Raw genomic sequence first — 12161 nt, 5'->3', positions numbered from 1 at the left:
AGGTATCCTTTTCTTTTAAAAATTCCTGTATGACTGAAATTTATTTTAGGCTATCTTCTCCAGCTGGTCCTGCAATTAGGACGGCCTCCAATGTTCACAAAGCACTCCTTCCATTTCTTCATCAGTCAAGTGATTCCTCCTCTAGCTGTTCCAGGATGCTATGGCAGGAGGGTAACCTGGAGAAGAGAGAAAATGTGTCCAACTCTACCAAGGGACGATTGCAATTTAAAAGCCCAAATAGAGGATTTCTATGACCATGCTTCTAGAAAACCTACGCCTGTCAGGCCAGTTCCCATAGAGCAATGTCTTGTCCCACACCTAACAGGGCCAGAGCAGATGACTTGCCCCCAACTACCATTTGAATTTGTTTAAAAGAATAATTCTAGGCCAGGAGCGTTGGCTCACGCCTGTAACTCCAGCACTTTGGGAGGCCGAGGTGGGTGGATCACCTGAGGTCAGGAGTTCGAGACCAACCTGGCCAACACGGTGAAACCCCTTCTCTACTAAAAATTCAAAAATTAGCTGGGCGTGGTGGTGGGCACCTGTAATCCCAGCTACTCGGGAGGCTGAGGCAGGAGAATTGCTTGAACATGGGAGGGGGAGGTTGCAGTGAGCCAAGATGGCGCCACTGCACTCCAGCCTGGATGACAGACTCCATCTCAAAACAAAACAAAGCAAAAAAATAAAAACAAAAACAAAACAAACAAAAAAAGAATAATTCTAAAACCACAACTCATTCAAGCACCTTTTGGAATGCCAGGCACTGCCTACGGCACTACAGATACAGATGTTAAAACATTATTCCTGGGCCAGGCCCTGTGGCTCATTCCTGTAATCCCAGCATTTTGGGAGGCCAAGGCAAGAGGATCTCTTGAGCCCAGGAGTTCAAGACCAGCCTGGGCAACACAGGGAGACCCTGTCTCTACAAAAAATTAAAAAATTAGCCAGGCATGGTGGTGTGTGCCTGTAGTCCCAGCTACTTGGGTAGAAGGGCTGAGGTGTGAGGATTGCTTGAGCCCGGGAGGTCAAGGTTAGAGTAAGCCATGTTCATGCCACTGCATTCCAGCTTCGGCGACAGAATGAGACCCCATCTCAGAAAACAAACAAACAAACAGCCCAACAATAAAAACCTTATTCCTTAGGGAAATGGCTGTCCAAGGAGGAGACACTTGGAAAGGACCAGCACCCAGTAAAGTGCCTGAGACACAGTAGGACCAGAAGCACACTCGCTGAATGAGTGGCTAATAATGTACTACAAGGTGATAAGGACCATAATAACGAAAGCACAAGATGCCATGGGAGCATGTTAGCGGCCACTTAACTAAGAGTGGTAAGAGGAGGAAGGAGAGTGCATGGAAGACCATGTGCAACGGCTTCACATAGGAAAGAGTGGGCAAGCCCTTGGTTTATGATGACAACAGCATAGAGTGTCAGGCTTTTTATTCTATTCTAGTTCACTTAAAAAACAAACAAACAAAACGTCAATCACAGCCCACTGAAGGTTTCAAGCCACAGTGTGAAAGCTCTATACTATTAGAAAGGATTTTCTCTTCTTCACATCTGTCGGCCTAGGAGCCAAGGACTAGACAACAGAATCAAAATGTTTGCTCGGGAGTTCTTAAATTTCTGCCACTAAGCACAATCATTTCCACCCCATCTTAACATTATTTTTTTGCAGTCATGAGCAACCATCGGTATTAGTTTCCTATGGCTGCTGTAAAACATTGCCATAAATGTGGAAACCTAAAACAAATATATTCTTTCATGGTTCTGGAGAACAGAAGCCTGAAGTCAGTTTCACGGAGCTTAAATCAAGGTGCCGGAAGGGCTGAGCCCCTCCCAAGGCTCTAGGGGAGAATTCGCTTTTTTCCTTTCCTCCCAGCTTCTGGTGGCTGCTCCTTTCTTCGGCCTGTGGCCACATCACTCCAGTCTCTGAGTCCCTGGCCACATTGCCTTCTACTCTTCTCTCTGTATGGAATCTTCCTCTTCCTCCCTCTTATTTAGGACTCACCAGTAATCCCTCTGTTGAAAGATCTATAATTTACTCATACCTGCAACATTCTTTTTTTGCCATATAACATTCACAGGTTCCAGTGATGAGGACGTGAACATCTTTAGGAGTTGAGGGGGTGTTATTCAGCCTACCACAACACCTCTGTCTGAATCATCGAGTCTCCAGTACAAACCTGTTGAATATCTCAGTTGAGTTTCTCTTTGCTTTCATTCAAGACGGCAGAATAATTCCTCTCCTCTTTCTTTAGGGGAGAAGAAAATGGGTGAGAGGATGGGAGGTAACTTTTGCTGAGCCCCTACATTTGCATGCACTCTTTATAGCAAGATCATGCGTAGCTATTATCACCATTTTCCAAATGACAAAGGCAAGGCTCAGTGGGGCCAAGTGACTCGCCCAGGTTCTCCCATGGAGTCCATAGAAGAGGCAGAATTTGAATATGGATTGTCTGATTTCAAAGCCCATGTCCCTTCTGTTATATCAACATTCCTCAAATTTCAGGAATGCACCAGCACCTCATAAAGGAAAAAAAAAAAAAATCTACAAGCCGCAGTTTGAGAAAAAAACTAATTTAAGGAACTATGTTTTATTCTATAAAAACATAAATTTTACTTATTTAGTTCTTTATTTTTTATGAGACAGGGTCTTGCTCTGTCACCCAGGCTGGAGTGCAGTGGCACCATCATAGCTCACTGCGGCCTTGAACTCCTGGGTTCAAGCGATCCTCCTGCCTCAGCCTCTTGAGTAGCTGGGACTGCAGGAGCACACCACTATGCCCAGCTACTTTTTAAAAACAAATTCCTGTAGAGACAGGGTCCACTGTGTTGCCCAGGCTGGTCTCAAACTCCTGGGATCAAGGAATCCTCCCACCTCAGCCTCCCAAAGTGCTGGAACTTGTAGGCATGAGCCACCACATCTGACCTGAAAACATACATTTTAAAATGCTCAAGTTGTCCCCAAATCCCGGTGACTGACACACCTATGTGAGAAATGTTGCAAGACACTACAGTCCCCCTCATTTCTGAGGACTCATTTTCAAGGATTCTTTTTTTTTTTTTTTGAGACGGGGTCTCGCTTTGTCACCCAGGCTGGAGAACAGTGGCATGGTCATGGCTCCTTGTAGCTTCAAACTTCTGGTCTCAAGCCATCCTCTCTCCTCAGCCTCCCAAAGCACTGGGATTACAGGCATGAGCCACCGTGCCCGGCCTTAAGGCTCTTAAAACTAAGACCCAGGATGGCCACATTTCAACCATGTTGTGCCACTGCTTAGGAAATGCTTCAGTGAAACAAAGCATTTGCCACTAGTAAGATTTTAACACCAGCAATCTGTTAATATTATAGATGTAAGTTAAATATTTCCACCACAGAGATGCTTCATCAACTTCAGTCAGATTAAAGCAATGGCCGTGGCATTTTCTGAGCTTAATCTGAATGAAAGTTTACCTGGATGTCCCATGCAAGCCTTGTAGGTGAAAAATGTTACCCTTGTTCTGGCATATTCTAACCACCTATAATAACATTGAAGCCTAATGCTTATTGAGCAGTTACTTGGTTACACTTATTATGTGCTAAGCACTTTACATGAATTAATGTATTTAACATTCATGAAAACTTTATGAGGCAGGTCATATCCTTATCGCCCTTTAAAAAATGATAAACAGAGGCACAGAAAGGTTAGGTAATTTCTCCAAAATCCTACTGCTAGTAAGAGGTATAGAGCTAGGATTAAACACAGCCATCTGGTTACAGACACCATCTTTTTTTTTTTTTTTTTTGTTAAAGACAGGATCTTATTTTGTTGCCTAGGCTAGATTCAAACTCCCAGGCTCAAGCAATCCTCCCACCTCAGCCTCCCAAGTAGCTTGGGCTATAGGCGTGCAGCACTGTGCCCAGCCAGACACCATGTTTTAATATAACTGACAACAAAGATGTTCATTCTGTGTCCAAACTCATCTCTTGGACCCAGGCCTGAGACCTGAAGTGTCTCACAGAGCTCCAGCCCTGTCTGCCTCCAGCCTCCCTGGCCTATAGCAGTTTTGCTGTATCAGGCTCTTTCGTGAGGGCTTATGCTTCCCTTTCACTGTCTATTCACCCTGGGACACAGCCAAAGGTGAAATGCACTATCCCTATATTGGATACTAGAAATTCCAGTCACTTCCTACCTCCTGTTCCAATCAACAGCCTCTACGGTGAAGAGAAAAATGGAATCTCCCCTCCACTTTGCCTCTCTGTCTTCACTCTATTCCCTCGGTCTACCTTTTTGTGACCTTTTTCCTTCAAAGATTTTCCTGGAAAAATGCTGGGGTTACAGGAGAGACACCATGTGGTTTGTCTCAAATTTCCTAGGAATGGATAGGCTTCCAAGTTGAAGAGATCCTATGAGTCCTTAATCATTTCTTCCTTCATCGTGACTCAGATGTTCTTGCACACTGATCATTAAACTTTGTCTATGTCAGTGAAATTTGGTTCTAGTTGAGATTCAGTTCCAGGTAACTGAGTATTTGCACACAGCTGCACTCTCTAAGGTGTAGCACATTCGCATGTTCCTAAAGATTTGCTCTTCTCTTTCCAGCATGTATTCCCAGGAAGAATACAATCCACCGTGCAAGAATGCATTCTGCAATACATTATACCAAAGACTTGTGCTTGGTTTGTTGTCTTGGTTGCATTTCTGGGAGGCATATTCCTGATCCTCGTCCAACTGAAGTACCCAAGCTTGGAAACTCCTTCTCTAAAAATATGCAGTAGTCCCCCACTTATCTGAAAGGTATACATTCCAAGACTGCCAGTGGATGCCCAAAGCCACAGATAGAATCAAGCGTCACATATACTATGTTTTTTAGATCTGATAACCAAGATGGCTAAATTATTTCATGTAGATAAAAAGGTAGGATTCGCATCCTGGGCAGGAATGGAGTAGGACAGCCTGAGATTTCATCATGCTACTCAGAATAGCACAAAATTTAAAACTTATAAATTGCTCATTTCTAGAGTTTTCTATTTAATCTTTTTGGGATTTTTGTTTGTTTGTTTGTTGAGACACGGTCTTGCTCTGTTGTCCAGGCTGGAGTGCAGTGGTGTGATCACAGGTCACTGCAGCCTTGAACTCCCAGGCTCAAGTGCTTCTCTTGCCTCAGCCTCCTGAGTAGCTGAGACTATAAGCATGCACCACCACAACTGGCTATTTTTAATTTTTATTTGTAGAGACAGGGTCTCACTATATTGCCTAGGCTGGTCTTGAACTCCTGAGCTCAAGCAATGCTCCTGCCTCTACCTCTCAAAGTGCTGGGATTATAGGTGTGAGGCACCATGCTCTGCCATTTAATATTTTTGGACTGCAGTTGACCAGAGGTAACTGTAACTGTGGAAAGTGAAACCATCAATAAGTGGGGACTATGGTATAGACAGTCTTCAAAAGGCCCCAGTCAATGATGAAAAAGTTGTGCAGATTTCCTGACAACCAAGAAGCAACTCACTGTAGAAAATTATAATAATACAAAGATTACATAAGGTCAACTTTGTGAGGTTCTCAAATTCTACTTCACTTATTCTGAGGTGAGCAGATCCATATTAGTTCTACTGTTCTTTTTTGTTTAAGAAGGAGTCTCACTCTGTTGCCCAGGCTGGAATGCAGGGGCACGATCTCAGTTCACTGCAACCTCCACTGTGAAACCTCTGGGTTCAAGTGATTCTCCTGTTTCAGCCTCCCAAGTAGCTGGGATTACAGGCACCCACCACCATGCCTGGCTAATTTTTTTGTATTTTTAGTAGAGATGGGGTTTCACCATATTGGCCAGGCTGGTCTTGAACTCCTGACCGCAAATTATCCACCTGCCTTGGCCTCCCAAAGTGCTAGGATTACAGGCATGAGCCACTGTGCCTGGCCTCTCATTTCTTAATCATTGATTTCCAGTTCTACCTGAAAGACTCCACACTCTGAAGTAGTTAACCCCACCAGTTTTCTCCCACACAGTCCAGATTAGGGTCCGTGTCTGGTGTCTAAGAATCCAACAGCAGCCACAGCCACCCTGACTCTCTTCTTGGATTTCATCTTTTAGTCTCTGAACTCAGCCCCAACATTTGGACATTTGCAAGCAGAAAGAGATGTTCCCGAATTAGGAAGTCAATAAAAAAATCCATGTTTACATTTTTCACTCCTTTCTCATTCCCTGCACTTATAGGGCCCTTCTCTAAGATAATCTCAATCTATTTAATCTGCTTCCCTAAACTGTAAAGTTCTTCAGAGGAAAAAACAATCCGTCAAGTGCTCTGTTTCCCCTTCATTTCCCCTGGTCAGGGTCCAACAGACAATCCGTGTGGCTGACAGAGCGAGTGAGAAACCCCAGCCCTTTCAGCCAGCTGGGCATCATTCCTCGACTCCCAGGTTCTTTTAAAAATGGTCATTCTTATTTTGTTATTTAGTGCAATTTTTATCCAGAGTGGTCAGTTCTTCTGAGGGGCAGACTTTCAACCAACTGATCAAGAAATCTGGCAGAACATTTCCCATCTCAGGATTCCCAGTAGAAAGAAAACCATGCTGCATGTTGCTCTGGGGAGAAGAGATCACTTCTGAGCATGGTGGGCTGCTTTTTCCCCTGCCCCTCCGAGATCCTAGCAGCCCCTTTACAGAATCCCTAAATGTTATGCTTATTGGTCATTCTGGCTACCAAGCCTTTAAACATCCTTTCCCTTTGGAAAGAAGCATCCAAAAGAAGGGAGGCAGGACTCCATTTCCTAATTCAGAAGCCAAAGAGGGCAGAGAGCTTCTGTCTTTGCCCCAGCAGCTAGGGAACCAGCATATTACCCTGGGTTCAGCTGATCAGTGGCCCCAGTAGGACAGGAAGCCTGTGGGGAGGCAGAAGGTTTTGGCAATGGTTGTGCTGGAGTTGAGTGTGCAGCAGCGCAGCAATGAGTGTTCAGGGGTGCCAGAGCCCAGCAGCATGACAGGTGCTCAGCATTGAGAACACCAATGGCAGCATGCCAAGTAGACTATCTCTGTGCCTTGCCACCCTTGATTTTTTTTTTAAGCAGTCTTGCTTTGTCACCCGGGCTGGAGTGCAGCGGTGTGGTCATAGCTCACTACAGCCTCGACCCGGGACTTAAATGATCCTCCTGCCTCAGCCACCTAAGTAACTGGGATGACAGGCACACGCCATCATGCTGGGCCAATTTTTCATTTTTTTTTTTTTGACTGATGAGGACTATCTATGTTGCCAGGCTGGTCTTGAACTCCTGAGCTCAAATGACCCTTCTGCCTTGGCCTCCCACAGTGCTGGGTCATGAGGCCTCCCTAGATTTTTATCCAATTTCATCACCTGGTTCTCCAGCCTTGCACTGATTCCTCGAACCATATGATACATTTCCAATAAATCCACTTTCCAACTGAGATTTCCATTGGTGGCAACCAAAAATTCTGGCTGATAGACCATCTGTTTCTTCTTGAACACACAATCCAGGAACAACTGAGTTTGGTGGACTTGATGAGGCCATTTCCTGCACTTACTGATCCTCCCACTATGTGGTAATTGCTTTACTTTCTGTTAAAACTGAAGAAGCTGCGTGTGCTCCAGAAACAGCCATGCAAGACCTCAGTAGATGTATGCCATAAACCACAAGCAAGCTCAGATAAATGACTAGGAAGCAGGAGGATGCATCTGATAGCTTCTCTGCATGAAGACCAAATGAAAGGAACCTTGTGCATGGACTCTTTTTAAAAATTAAAATTTATTTTGTTTCTTGCATCTAATATAGAGATAATTCACGTTCATTGTGGAAGATCTGTGGGAAACAAAAATAGAAGGAAAAAAAGACTCACCTGTCATCTACCAAACAACGATAGCCACAATTGAAATGGTGATGTGTTTCTAATGTTTTTTCTATAAAGATCTTTTCATAGCTATGTTCATCCTGAAAATTCTGAAAAGAGCAGCAACATTTCCAGTACATTATTGATATGCACACACATACAGTATATATACATTATGTTAGGCTGTTCTGGCATTGCTGTAAAGAAATACCTGAGATTGAGTAATTTATAAAGAAAAGAAGGTTTAATTAGCCACAATTCTGCAGGTTGTAAAGGAAGCGTGATGTTGGCATCTGCTTGATTTCTGGAGAGGCTTCAGGAAACTTACAATCACGGCAGAAGATGAAGAGGAAGTAGGCCCTTCACATGGCCAGAGCAGGAGTAAGAGAGAGAGGGAGGAGGTGCTACACACCTTTAAATGACAAGATCTCGTAAAGAAGTCACTCACTATTGCAAGGACAGTACCAAGGGGACGGTGCTAAATCATTCACGAGAAATCTGCCCCCATGATTTAAACACTTCCCACCAGGTCCACCTCCCACATGCGGGATTACAACTGAACATGAGATTTGGGTGGGGACACAGATCCAAACCATATCACATATAAAGTATGTATATATGAAAATGTAATGGGAATGTTTATCATATGTTATATATATATTCCTCCACTTTATATATAATACAAATATTGAGATATAAATATTATGAAAGTAAATTAGAAATGTAAATATAAATTATAATTATAGGCTGGGCATGGTTGTTCACACCTGTAATCCCAGCATTTTGGGAGGCTGAGGCAGGCAGATCACTTGAGGTCAGGAGTTTGAGACCAGCCTGGGCAGCATGGTGAAACCCCGTCTCTACTAAAAACACAAAAAAATTAGCTAGGTGAGGTGGCAGGAACCTGTAGTCCCAGCTACTCAGGAGGCTGAGGCAGGAGGATTGCCTGAATCCCAGAGGTGGAGGTTGCAGTGAGCAGAGATCCTGCCAGTACACTCCAGCCTAGGTGACAGAACAAGACTCCGTCTCAAAAAAAAATAAAATAAAAAATAAACAAATAAAATTATGATTATACACATTATATTTATATTATATAACATATAATACATAATTATATGTAATGTAATATAGAATTATATTATATATTTACTATTATGATTATGTTAATATTATAATATAAATATAAATTATAAACTTTATATAATATATTATATGTAATATTTATATTATTATCACTATAAGTATATTTATATTTGTTGTATAACATATACTATAATATATTCATATAATATACAACATATATATTATAAATATTCATATACTATACTATAATATAAATACATATATTTTCCCCAGTACTAAATATAAGACAGTGAACTCTATTTTTCAACAGGAAGCATTTCTCAAAGTGTCACATAGAACACTTATTCCTCCATTTGTTAGTATCTGCTATACACATAATATAAAAAGATACTTTCTTGATCAAGTAAGTTTGGGAAATGCTGAGCTAAAGTCAAACATGTTTCTTTATTGCATGAATTTTCAGAGCTTTTAACACAGCAGAGTGCAAACATGCATTTCCCACCCCGTGTGACCACAGGACTCCCTTTTAAAGCATATTTCTCAGGATTAGTGTTCCAAGGAGCACTGATCCAGAAAGCTTAGAACTTCCTATCATGTTCCTTCTTCTTCCACCCACTTCATTATTGAAGAAACAGCTCAGAGTTGGTGGGAAGAAAAGAAGAATGTATTTCAGACACATGAAAGCAAAATTTGGAAAAGAAATAACAGAATGGGACCTTGGAAGTGATTTTCCTTTGCGGATGTGTTTATCTGTAAGGACATATTTGAGGGTATGAGGTTCAGAGACAAATGCCACAATTCGCACCCAAGAGAACTGAGGACACAGCCATGCTGAATTCTAAGGGGGCGATCTTGTCTTGAGAAATGTTGCTGCATAAGTGAGTCTATCGTAATTAATTTACTAGAACGCTGCATTGTCCGACTACAGGCAATTAATTTAATGTTACTCAATATCATTTTATTATTTGCCTCCCAAAAAAGGTGGTTCTATATAACACATTTTCTAAATGATGCAAATAAGGATAAATGAGAAAATAAGGTAACACAAGAGGCATTGTTGAAGATGATGAGCATGTTCTTACTGCAACAAAGCTTGGGTTGACACAGGAAATCTCCATAAGAAATCCCGTTTTTGCCCCATGACTTTCCCAACTGACCTAAAGTCTGGTCAATCTCCAAGTGAAGTCTGCGGAGAATCTGAATTCAGCCACAGATTAAGAAAAAAAACATGGCCTCTTCCATTAAACCAGAAGTGTGAATGCCAAACTGCAATTTGACATATACAGAAATTGAGGGAAACAGGAGGTAAAAAAAGAAACCTGAAATGGGTGATGTCTCCTAACAAACACCTAATCCACCGCCGGCTCTGCAAATTTGCTTTGTGCCAAAACCCTTCCACGAGACTCCACAATGCTCCTGACCTAGCAGCTGTGATTTTTGGAGTATGCTAAGCATCTAGGAAAGACTGGGAAATACCAGAGTTCAAAAGCACCTCCTTTCTGAGAAGGAGCCTAAAGGATATTCCAGGGCAACTTTCTAACTTTTGGGTTGAAATTTTCTTTGTGCTTCTGTTTGGTGAGCTGCTCAGCTGACTCCCATGCCTGAGATGCACAGTGCCAGCTCCTGGTGACCCTTGAGAGGAAAATGGAACCTGAGATTGTCAAAGCTGGAGAGGACCTGAATGGTCATCCCCTCTAGCCCAACCTCCTGTGTTTATAGATCTGAAGGCGGGGAGCCTGAAACCCACCCAGCATCCTAAGAGTAAATGTGCCTTCCTCCTTTCTTCTATTTCTGTGCGATTTTCCCATGGCATCCGGCCAGAGCATCTATACCAGTAATGTCTAGAGGATTTATAAGGCCAAGCGATCCTTTGGGTTTCTACGCAGACCTAAACAGGAAACCCACACAAGGAAATGCCCTTTCTGTTTGCAGGCCAAATTCCCAGGATGCCTTTGCCAGAGTGCCCTGGCTGGAACAAAACAAAGGCCTGGCACAATAAATGCCCTTAGATCCAAAGGCAAAGGTGCCCTCCCCACCTCTCCCCATCCCCTCCCTAGTCCAGGAGGCCCTCTATTAGTTTAATGAGAACACAACTTCCTTCTCTCAGAACTCAGCTTCACTTACTCCACTGGTTGAGAGGCTGGAGGGGGGTCCCCTTGGATCTCCAGGTAGATTTCAGAGTATTACTTCTCCTTACCTGTGCAAAGTCAACCTGGGCAAGTCCTCCAGGTTAATTAACCAGACACCCTACTCACACCCCTCTTGTTCTTTCTCCATATTTAGCCCCTAGAAGATGCCTTAGAGATGAAAACAAATACATGCATTTCCTAATCAAGAGGCAGCCAGATGCAGCCAGAGTCCTTCTGAGCCTGGACTGCACAGTATGACAGTCACTCAACCCAACACAGCTCTCTTGCCTTTGCTGCAACCTCAACACCCTGTGTCCTGCCAAATCTCCTCTTCCCATTTCATCAGTCGATTTACGCTGGTGTCCAGCCATTCCAGCCCACCATGGCATTTAAAAATCTTTCCAGCTCTCTGTGGAAGATCTGAGGTTTAAGAAAGAGACTGTTGCTCAGGGCTGGACAGGAAGGAAGTATGCATTCCTGGCTCCCAGAACAGAACAGCAATGTGGGTGACCCTTCGCCCCCTCCCCAAGGCGTCCCCTTGGGCCGACACAAAAATAGATTCTATCCTCCTTGGTTTGTCTCCACCTCCCTCGGGAAAGAAGACACAGGCTTCTAGTGAGTCAACAGTATTATCGGGGCTTGACTGTCTTTCAGGAATGACCAGATGTTGGGAAGAGGATAATGTGTCATTTCCTTTAACAAATAGTCTGGGCATCTGTGCATTTCCTTTTGAGCCAGCTCTTCAGGAGACTGCTGCAGTGACAGGGAAGGACAAATCACACTGGCTTCTACTCTCACGGGTACTGGGAGACTCCTTGAACTCTTTGGATTCCAGCCCTCCATTAAGAAAATATTTCTGTCCTTTGTATGCATGAGTGACACCACAAGAAGACAGCATAGGGAGTGGTTATAAGCAAAGAATTTGGAGACAAAATAAATGCTCTAAGGGAAAAACACAAGTAGCCAAGGAACACTGGGAGAGGGTTTGGAGGAAGCAAATTGTTCATCCATTCCCCCAAATCAGTGGTTCTCAGTAGTGAACCAGCATGAGCAACATTTGCCTGGGAACTTGTCTACCACCCCAGCCCTACTGAAACTCCAGGGGTGAAGCCCAGCAATCTCCTTTGACAAG

This window comes from Theropithecus gelada, chromosome 1, assembly GCF_003255815.1.
Source record: "Theropithecus gelada isolate Dixy chromosome 1, Tgel_1.0, whole genome shotgun sequence".
Taxonomy (NCBI): domain Eukaryota; kingdom Metazoa; phylum Chordata; class Mammalia; order Primates; family Cercopithecidae; genus Theropithecus; species Theropithecus gelada.
The sequence above is the reverse complement of the archived record's forward strand: the minus strand, read 5'-3'. Positions refer to the sequence as shown.